Source organism: Anopheles merus, unplaced genomic scaffold, assembly GCF_017562075.2.
Source record: "Anopheles merus strain MAF unplaced genomic scaffold, AmerM5.1 LNR4000014, whole genome shotgun sequence".
NCBI classification, from domain to species: Eukaryota; Metazoa; Arthropoda; class Insecta; order Diptera; family Culicidae; genus Anopheles; species Anopheles merus.
In genome coordinates this window covers 137,990-148,219 of record NW_024427594.1, presented here as the reverse complement: position 1 = coordinate 148,219, position 10,230 = coordinate 137,990, and the positions used below count along the sequence as shown (strand labels likewise).

At 41.2% G+C, this 10,230-nt stretch overlaps 2 long non-coding RNA genes and 1 pseudogene across 2 annotated transcripts; all 3 read left to right on the top strand.

Moving 5' to 3' along the window:
- Positions 1–609: 609 nt before the first annotated feature.
- Positions 610–1,582, top strand: LOC121600965. Its single transcript, XR_006005930.1, has 3 exons — positions 610–997; positions 1,055–1,335; positions 1,397–1,582. It is a non-coding gene; the product is annotated as an uncharacterized LOC121600965 (long non-coding RNA).
- Positions 1,583–1,808: 226 nt separating this feature from the next.
- LOC121600964 lies at positions 1,809–2,314 on the top strand (annotated as a pseudogene).
- Positions 2,315–2,743: 429 nt separating this feature from the next.
- On the top strand, positions 2,744–4,689 carry LOC121600966. The gene is made up of 3 exons (XR_006005931.1): positions 2,744–2,910; positions 4,467–4,543; positions 4,610–4,689. It is a non-coding gene; the product is annotated as an uncharacterized LOC121600966 (long non-coding RNA).
- Positions 4,690–10,230: the final 5,541 nt, after the last annotated feature.

Sequence of the window (10,230 nt, the reverse complement as noted above, 5' to 3'; positions counted from 1 at the left end):
TATATCCCGCTGTGTGGTTTCCTTCGCAATTGGCATATTTCAGTTTATGTTCTGGTACTTTACCATCACTCGACGATGTCCCCGCGGTAAGAGGACATACCGATGATGCGTGTTCATCGGCGCATTTATTACATCTTTCTACGCGGTTGCAGTTCATTGCTCCGTGACCGTATAGTTGACACCTTTTGCATTGCATGGGTCCGGCTTTTTTGGAATAATATCCCCACTTTACCACACAGTAATCTAGAGCGGTGATAGTTCGTAGCAGTTGCATAGACACGCTACCCACACTAAAGTGGATTAGGTATACTGCGTGTTCGTCATAGCGTTTTTGTGTTAGTGCAAGCTTTTTTACACTTTTTGGAACTAGGTTTTCCTCTTTTAACAGGTTTTCTACTTCTTCATCTGGTAGTTCATGTAAACCATAAAGAACGATTTTAGTCGTTTTGTCCTCTTCCAGTTGGTACGTGTGAAAAGGGATATTTGTTTTTTTGAAGTGATTTACTACTGATCTAAAATCATTTGTATTGGTGACCTGAACGATCGTGCCGTTATACGTTGCTTTCGTATTGTAAAGTACTACTCCTGCTGCTAATACGGCTTTGTGTACAAAACCCACTGATGAACTTTTAACCACTATTGGTGGTAGTTTAGCGGTATCACTGCTTGGTGTATTTGACGTATTAGTGTTGGTCACTGGCTGAGATCTCTTACTCTGCTGATTAGGTGGCTCTTCTTCGTTGTCGCTAAGCAGAGCGAAACTGTTTTCGGATAGATCCGAACGACTGCGCGTATCGGTTTTGTCTATGTGTAGTTGTCTTGGTGGTGCTTTGGGCTTTCTGCCCCTTCTATCTCTTCCTCCCATTGCGAGAGAAGAGTATTTGCGTACCTTCGTATACTTTGTGATTTTGTGTGTTTGTACGTATTAGTTTTGTTATTCGGAGCTATCTGGAAGTACGTCTGTGCTTGACCAGAGCCGATTTGCAACTGTGATTTTGTAAGTATTTTATGCAAATTATATGATATTTATAATTAAAAACGTTTTGTTTTGTAGAATAAACATAAAATCAACCACGGAAGTATGATTTAGTTGTGGTGGAAGCGTGTATTGTCAGCCGAATGAAATTTCTAACCTTCACGCACGACGCCGCCGCCAGGTAAGTAAGTGTTTATGTGTAATTACGATCATTGTTTCATTTTAGGGTGTGATTTGTGCAATATAACCGTTCCTGGCGGGGATAGTCAATAGTCGATACCCTCTGCAGCTGTGAAGGGGCTCGCTACCACCCTTCCCACACTAGGACGCTTTTTCCGCGGATGAAAGATATGTTCCTGGTGGGTTGAACTTGTGTTTTAATTGAATGGTTTGTAATGTATGTGACCTTTCTCCCGGTAGGCTATATGCGCCAAATCTAACGGTGATCCGTATTGTGAAGGAATTGGCATAGGCGGTGCCGGGGACTTGCTGAAAATGGTACACAACGGCATCGAGTACGGTGATATTCAACTCCCGCTGCGCAAAGCGATCGAAAAATTCTCAACCTCTCGCTCAATGTAGCTAGAGAGCAAGAACCAATATTGATAAAGCAAGGTGAAAAGATGGAGAAGAGGGGAAGGAGGGGAGAAAGAGAACGTGGGTGTGAACTATTTTTCGGCCACTATCATTTTTGCGCCATCACGGTCATGTACCGGAGCTTTTTTGTCAGAAAGAGATAAACACATACTGCGCGCTCTCTCGAACGACCGTAAACGCTTCGATAGATCAAGAGCTTCGATCGATTCTTCGGACGTTTCTGCTCGTTTTCTCGATCGGTTTCGGCGGAAAGCGAGCTAGAAAGCGAGCTCAAAAACTGCTCGATTTTGTTGTGCGGGCTGATCTGCACAGCGTGTCACCTGATGCTGGCGCTGGGCATGACACGGAAGGAAATGGCACAGGAGTTCGATGTGTGGAACAAGGGCGTATCGATCCTGATCGAGATCCCGCACGATTTTCTGAACCAACGCGACGTTGAGGGATAGATTCTTGAGCTTATTCGTGACTTGGCCACAAGGATACGGGCAAATTGTCGGCGATTGCCGCCCTGCGCCATGCCGTTCCGGTGATGCTAATTGATGGAGCTGTCTTCTCCCGCTGCTTATCTGCTCTGAAGGATGAGCATGCTCAGGGCAGCAATCAACCGGCCGGGCCCAGCACGAAAGGTTTCGTGTGCGCAGGGCTTCATGTTGCAGCGCGAAGCGGGGGTTTAAGTGGATTCTAAACTACAATGGTATTGTCACACCAGTATGCCATCGTATTGTCACACCAGCGCGGCGGTTGAATCATGTCCATCAGCAACTTTCGGAACGCGTTTTTGCGCAATCCACATCTTACCACGTGTATTCCATTCTATTCCTCTGCAGCTGTTTAATAACTGTCATTGACTTGCTAAGCTGGTTAGGCTAGCAAAACGAAAATGGATCGAGGTTCATCGTACACAAGTATTTTGCTTAAAACATGCTAATTCATCCAAATATGAAAAGCAACATCACGCTACTGCCATGAAAACAAACACTAAAATAACCGAATTATTGGGCCTAAAGAACATAATCGTCTTGGTCAACACAATGGAAGGATTTCTTGCTAGTGCTTTGTATTTCATGATGTGCTCGGACATAAACATTAACATCGTCAGGCAAGTACATCTTGAGGACCTAAATTCGAAACACACTCTAATGCAAATATGTTTTATGTATTTTTAGGTTGTAGTATAAGTCACGTATGGTTGGATTCCTGTAGAAGTAAGAGGTCTAGCAATCTGTGGCCAGACTATCCGAGTAGATGACATTAATCAATTAATACTATGAAGCTGGATATGCTTTAAAGGACTCTTTTACAGAAGGCAAAACCTCGAAGCAGTAGTTATCTGTTCGGTAATATCTTTTCACAAAACATGATAATCTAAATTGGCCAGTCGCTTTTGTCGCAATACTAACAATTTCATTAAAAAATGTTTGTAAAGTGTCACTTAACTAACATGTCCATATAAAATCGTATATTACACTTATTAATCGCTATAATCAACTCAAAGTATGTTTAAAATATTTCAAATAACTAAATATTATTAAGAAAAAATAATAACGAACGAACGTTTCATAATTCATTTATTATTCTACTTGTCTTCACATTCATAACATTATTCGCTATTCACTTGCAACACCAAACTTAACTGTTCGCAACTGTGAATTAAAGAATGCACAGCCAGTGCACAACTTATAAGTATTACAGTAGAACGTCGATTATCCGGGCAGCTCGGGACCGGACGGTTGCCGGTTAATCGATTTGCACGGATAATCGGCCAAGAAATGTCAAATTCATATGAAAATTATAAAATTTATTAGTTTTATGATTAATTCCCATTGAATTTATCGATTGATCGTTAGTAGAATATTTTGTTTATCAAGAACTAGAGGTTTAGCAACTGTTCATGAACAAAAATTAATTCCGAAAATACCACCAGACGCTACAGAGCTGCACAAAAAAATGGTTGCTTACTTGACTATAGCTGCAAATTTTCGCCGCTTGTTTGGGCAGCTGTCACAATTATGCGCACGGTTAAGCCGCCCGACGGTTAATCCGCCCCCTGATAATCGACGTTCTACTGTACTTGAAATGATTAACATTTCACAAATTCTTTATCTACACTATTAAAATTAAGTTCAACATACTTTCTTTCCTATATCTACATGAAGTACTATTTACAATATTAATTCTTTGTATTACATTTCTTTTTTTTTTCGAGTATTGTCCTCGGCTAACGCTTTTGACCACTCCGGTCCTTTTTGCTGCTGTTCCTGCATTTCGTAACTTTGTACTGAAAAATGTCTCTACTTCCGAATAATCTCTGCTGCCTGAAATTTCGTTAAATAGCTTTAGAACATGTACATATTTCCTAAATTCAATTTTAGGTCCGCTGCGACCGATTCCGCTCCAAGAGCACTCAGATACAAAAATTCTATTAAAAACTAGATACAGAGCGTCATGCAGCCTTGCTTTAATCCCTTTCGACTTGATCCTTTTCATGAGACCTGATTTAATCGATTGGAATTGCTCCGTCACCTCCAAATCCTGCTCGAGTTTGTCCAAATCTACTTTGGATGAAATTAACGCGAAAGCTTCTTCAAATGCTTCTTCCGGCACCACATTTTCAATAATTGCCTGAGGCTGGATTTGTTGATTTAGTTGCATTTTCATAAGCTCGTCTAATTTCATATTTGCATCTAGTATCATATTTTTTAAAGTATGCAATTGTTTGGCATTTTCGTTAGCAATGCTTGTGCAATTGCATTCTTGCCCGCATCCACAGCTGGTAGCTCCCACATTCGAACCGCTCATGGTAACCTGCAATTATGTTATTTTTAGTTTTTCATTTAGTTTCAATGTTAAGTAATAATAAAAAACATATAATTTGATTTCATCCAACTTACAGGTTTTACAGGTGAACAACAATTAGCAACTTCCGATCGAAATGCACACAACAACCACCCACAATCACAGCTGAAAAAAGTAAGTATATGAGTTTTGCATGTCTTTAAAATTTCTTATTTTTAATATTTATCTCCATACTTACAGGTAACAGCAAGGAAATCAAGTTTGTACACAGAAATCTGCACTAAAATTGGGTTTTATAAGCGCAAGAAAAGCGACGCGGCTATCTTTGAATAAAAAGTAAACAAAAAAGTTTCGTTTTAATTTAATTTTGACAGCGAGTGTGGTGATGACTCGAGCAGGTTGGAACAGAATATTCTTTGGATGGGATTCAGTGCGATCCGTGACGTCACTGAGCGCCGGTTCATTTTAAGCTTCTTCTCTGAGTTCTGCTTATACCAACAAGCAGAGTTTAAGCAGAGAAGAAGCTGTGGCGGTTTCCATACAAACTCTCTCTGAGATTGTTGAGAGGGAACACATTGAGAACTGCAAAGCGCACCGTGCGTTCCGGGTGGGGAGGGGGAGGGCTCGCAGAAGGGTCCACACAAACAATGAGACCCCAAATTTTGAGTGATTCAGGCCGAGGGGTGTGAGGAAGCTTGAGGAAGCAAGGAGAAACGCACTGCGATGAGAGTTCGCATTCTGTTTTACACGCGCGCTTCACTAACACCAATACAAATACCGTGCTTTGACGAACCGTCTGTGAATGTATGTGTCTTCTTTCAGCGAGCTCAACAACTTGGAGCTGCTCGTCACATCGTGTTGTCTCGCTTACACTACAGCATCGAACCATCGCTCCGTATGTTCCCCCTCCTACGCGTACAAAACCACCAGTACAGCGCGACGATTCGATTGTTCGAGGTCGATTGTTCCGTCTCCAGAATCGCTACGATCATGAGGAAGGACTATCACAAGGTCAACTGGAAGCGGTTTGGCCGACTAGTTGACAACAGCATTCAAAACATCAATGTTCACACGGTAGGAGATATAGATGCGGCAGTTATTGAGCTCGAGAGTGTCATAAAGGAATCTGAGCAAGCTTGCGTTAGGGAACATCCTATACGAGGTGAGTACATAGACCTTGATCCCTGTTCGTTCCCGATTGTAGCACATCACTACCATTTTCTTGATTGTAGCCCATCACTACTTTCGCGGATCGCTACAAATTGTTCGACGGGTCATCGATCGTTTTGTCATCACGCACACCATTAAAAAATATGCATTATAAATAAAGCGGCAAAGCCAAATTCTCACTCTTGTCATTCAAATCCTCAACAAGCAACACGCTTCGCTCATCTCATCAGCAACTCCTTGGCACACACTAGTGGCACAGAATTCCAAGCAAAACCACCCAGCTTGGTAACAAAAAAAAAGCACACAATCGGCTCTTTTCAAAGCCACCGATTCTTTATTAAGAACGTCTATAAAAAATACAAAACACAACGTAGGGTTCCGTACCAAACAATCCCCATACACGAATGCTAATTGTAGAGAGAAACCGTCTTAGGCGCCAGTATCAGTGTACTGGCGATGTGTTCTTCAAGAGCTTAGCTGCAAGTATTGCAAGGCAAATATCTGCCCGTCTTGAGGTGGCACGAAATGAAAATTTTGGTCACGGAATGACGAGGCTAGATACAAGGGCCCCATCCTTTTGGAAAGTGGCCAAGGTCTTGAAGAACAGGCCCAAGCCCGTTCCTCCTTTGGTTCGTCCCTCCGATAACCTGATCCTGGTCACACCCGAAGCAAAAGCAAATGCTCTTGCAGAGCAGTTCGCCAGTGCACACATGCTGGGCTTAAATATGCCAAGCCCCTTTGAGGCTGAAGTAGGTGACAGCTTGTCCGTTGTTGATGAGGCACAATCATCGATTCCTCGAGATAGTAGAGTGACGACTGGCAAGATCCATTCAGCGTTGATGCGGCTGAAAAACATGAAGGCCCCGGGGTTTGATGGGATCTTTAACATACTCCTAAAGCATCTACAGAATAAGGCCATTTGCCTACTAACAAACATCTTCCAGAGATGTCTTGAGCTGGGTTACTTCTCGAGTGCATGGAAGTGTGCAAAGGTGGTGCCCATTCTCAAACCTGGTAAAGATCCGACAAACCCCGTGAGCTATCGCCCAATCAGCCTGCTTCCATCGCTGGGAAAACTTTTCGAGGGGATTGTATGCGGTCTTTTACAGGCTTCTGTTGAAGATCGAGAGCTCTTCCCTTCGGATCAATTTGGTTTTCGATCTGGTCACTCAACTGTGCATCAGTTGCTTTGGTTAAAACAATATTTCGAACGGAATAAGAGGGTGAGCAAGTCCACCATGGTCACAATGTTGGATGTTGAAAAGGCATTTGACAATGTTTGGCATGATGGACTTGTTCATAAACTTGTCACCTTTGGCATTCCTGTGTATCTGGTAAAATTTATTTCGAGCTATCTGCAGCAGAGAACTTTCAGGGTAGCGCTTTGCTCGACACTATCTGACTCCCATCCAGTCTCGGCTGGTGTGCCTCAGGGTAGTTTATTGGGACCGCTATTGTACATATTGTACACTGCGGATATTCCGATGCTTCCTGATGGTAGCCGGATGTTCTTGTTTGCTGATGATACTGCTATCGCGGCAAAAGGTAGGTCTCTGGTGGAAATGAGAAGACGAGTACAGTCCTGCTTGGACATATTTGTGCAGTATGCTGCTAACTGGAAGATTCGTGTTAATGTGGCTAAGACTCAAGCCATGGTTGTGCCACATCGACTAAAACAATCCTTGATCCCAACATGGCAAACCAGATTGATGATCAATGGTTTTCCGATTGAATGGACTGAAAATGTGAGATACCTGGGACTTATACTGGATCGTAAGATACTCTCTCACGGTCAAGTGGAGAGAGTCTTACACCTGGGACATAAGCTAATGATGAGTTTATACCCATTAATCTCGCGAAGATCCAAACTCTCCTTTGAAAACAAGCTGTCAGTTTACAACCAAATTATTAAACCAGCGGTCCTCTACGGTTGTCCAGTATGGGGATCATGCGCTAGGATACATCACCGACGTATACAGGTAATGCTAAATAAGATTCTGAGGATGATAGCACAAGTCGACAGGTACACTAGCAATAGGACATTGTACAAACTCTGCAGGACAATTCCAGTTGAGGAAGAAATCCTTAAATTAACATCAAATTTCCTGAACAAATGTTCCACTTCTGAACATAGAACTATTCGGCTAATTGCCCAGTCGAATCTAGGAAATAGGACAATTTAGGATTAAGTTAGGTTAGGATAGACTAAGCGTAGATTATAAGTTAGCATTTTCCTTCATCAGATAGCGTAGCAAACAATTTTCAAAGCATGCTAGACCTTAAATTAACGCAGACAAATCGCCGCAAAGTACAATACCCTGTAAAGCATAAGTGATGAATCTTGTGACACAAACATGAACTAAGAAATGAAAGCAAAAGAATAAATAAATGAAATCGTTAAAAAAAAAATAATGAATGAAATCTCTCTCTGCGTTCTGAACTCTCCCAAGCCTGCTGTGTTATTTCATCGCGATTCTGCTAACACATGATGGGTATCTCTGCGGAATTGCGAGCGAGATTGCACCCAAATAGCCAGAATTGCTTAAGCAGCTTATTTTGGCACGCTAAAGATCGCTGCTCTAATTCGCCTTTTGCAGTAGATAAACAGCATCAAAGTTCTATGTGGGTCTTTCAAACAGCGCCTAAGCAGCTTCCTTATGCCACGATGCTATGGGTTATTTTTCTTTGTGTTTTATTTTCAAGCAAGCGTCATCGATGAAATAAACAACAATATTTGTTTCGTTTAAACACAAATGTATATATTTAAATCTTTTGTATTGATGAATTACACAAAATTTTACACAATTTACTGATAATTCACAATCACTTCACTCTATATGCATTCTTCAATTAACGAATCTAACTTGTGCAGCAGCAATGAGATTATTGCCGGCGTCCGTCTTTGACACTTTGACAAGAGCCAACTCGTACCGATGTCATGCATTAAAAAGCTATAAAGTTCCACCAAGTTCGGTGCGCTTTCTTAACAAGCCTTCAAGTACCACCATGAACCCTACACATAGTGTTAATCAGCCGCAAAGTTCCAAAAAGTATCATGTGCCTGTTAAAAAGCTCCATAGTTCCGCAAAGTACCGTCTATCCCTTAATCAGCCACAAAGTACGACATCGGACCGATTTTTCGTTAAACAGCGCCAAATCAGCTATGGAGTTCAAGCTGGCTATTAAAGCAGGCAGAGCAGATCCCAAATAACCAAATCGGTCTTAACTCACTGTAAAGCCACTTCAAACCCACATGGATTAGTGGTGGTCGATTCAGTCGTTAACCCATCAAATTTTAGAACAAACGGAGCTGTCAGTTCCGATCATATGTATTGTCCTTGCACGCACTTGTCCCATCTTTTCCAAACATGTTGACGAGGAAAAGATGGATCAAGGACGGGCTAGGGTAAATATGCTTAACAGGATTTTAACACATCGATTACTTTAACCCATTCACTTACATCACAGCATAACTTCGTCAATATTTTAAATCTAAAAACTGTGCAGTAACCAGCGAAATGGATGAGTCCATTTGAATGTAAACAAACACACACAAATATGTTTAACAATAAATAAACATAAACCACGTTTCATTGCTTCCTTTGCATAATTAAACATATTTTGGGGTGGAACATGTATAGCAAATGAATTACCCGTGTATAAAAACTTACTTTAACCGTAGAGTTGGCAACCAGATTTACACACGTAATTCACACGGGTATTCCACACGTTTTGATGCAAAAAATTAACGATTTTCATAGGTAAACAATGCTTTCTATATTTTAATGCTGTAAGCAAGTAATGCCGACCATATATTCTCTTCTATTTCATTTATTCATTAAGTTTTTTTTTTTCATTTTTTGATACAAATAATGGTCAAATTGAAATTTGGAATCGCTTGAATTTGACTCGAAAATAAGCACAATACGAAAAGAGGAAGAAGAGAAACGTCATTCTCCATACAAAATGTATGGAATACCCGGGTATGCTGGTTGCCAACTTACGTGGTAAAGTTTAAAAAAAAAATCAAAATACAATACTTACAGGCTGTTTAAAATTTTAACTTATGCACCAAAAAATCATAAATTAAAAGTTGGGATACTACGGAAAATTTCAGGTCAATAAAAGTAATGAATCAAAAGTTATTGCAGTTCGAAGTTGAAAAAAATACCCGGGTATCCGGTTGCCAACTTAAAGGTTAACAACACTGAAGTGGCCGTTTCTGCGGCCGTATGGTTTAACCCACCAAACTGACAGTGCCTTGGCTTTGTTTCATATAACTGGATTGTTAGTACAGTCTGTTCCCGAGCTACACGGTTCTCGACTTACCCGGCGCTCTACCAAAGAACCAATCGAACACGAAATCGAACATGAAAAATGTATGGGATTTGACATGTTTGTCTTGTTTGTTTGTTTGTGTCTGACAGTGCACCTCCATATGATTATATGGGTTTGTTCGAGTCGGATGTCGTGTTCGATTGTTCGAATGCTGTAATTTTGCTCTAGCTCTAGCAGCAATCGAACACGACATCCGACACGAACAAACCCATATAATCATATGGAGGTGCACTGTCAGACACAAACAAACAAACAAGACAAACATCGAGTCGAACATGTCAGTTGATTCTGTCTTTGATGTTCGATACCCACCTGTGCTTTGAATACCTTGGCTGTCAAACGCTTCTCAGCTA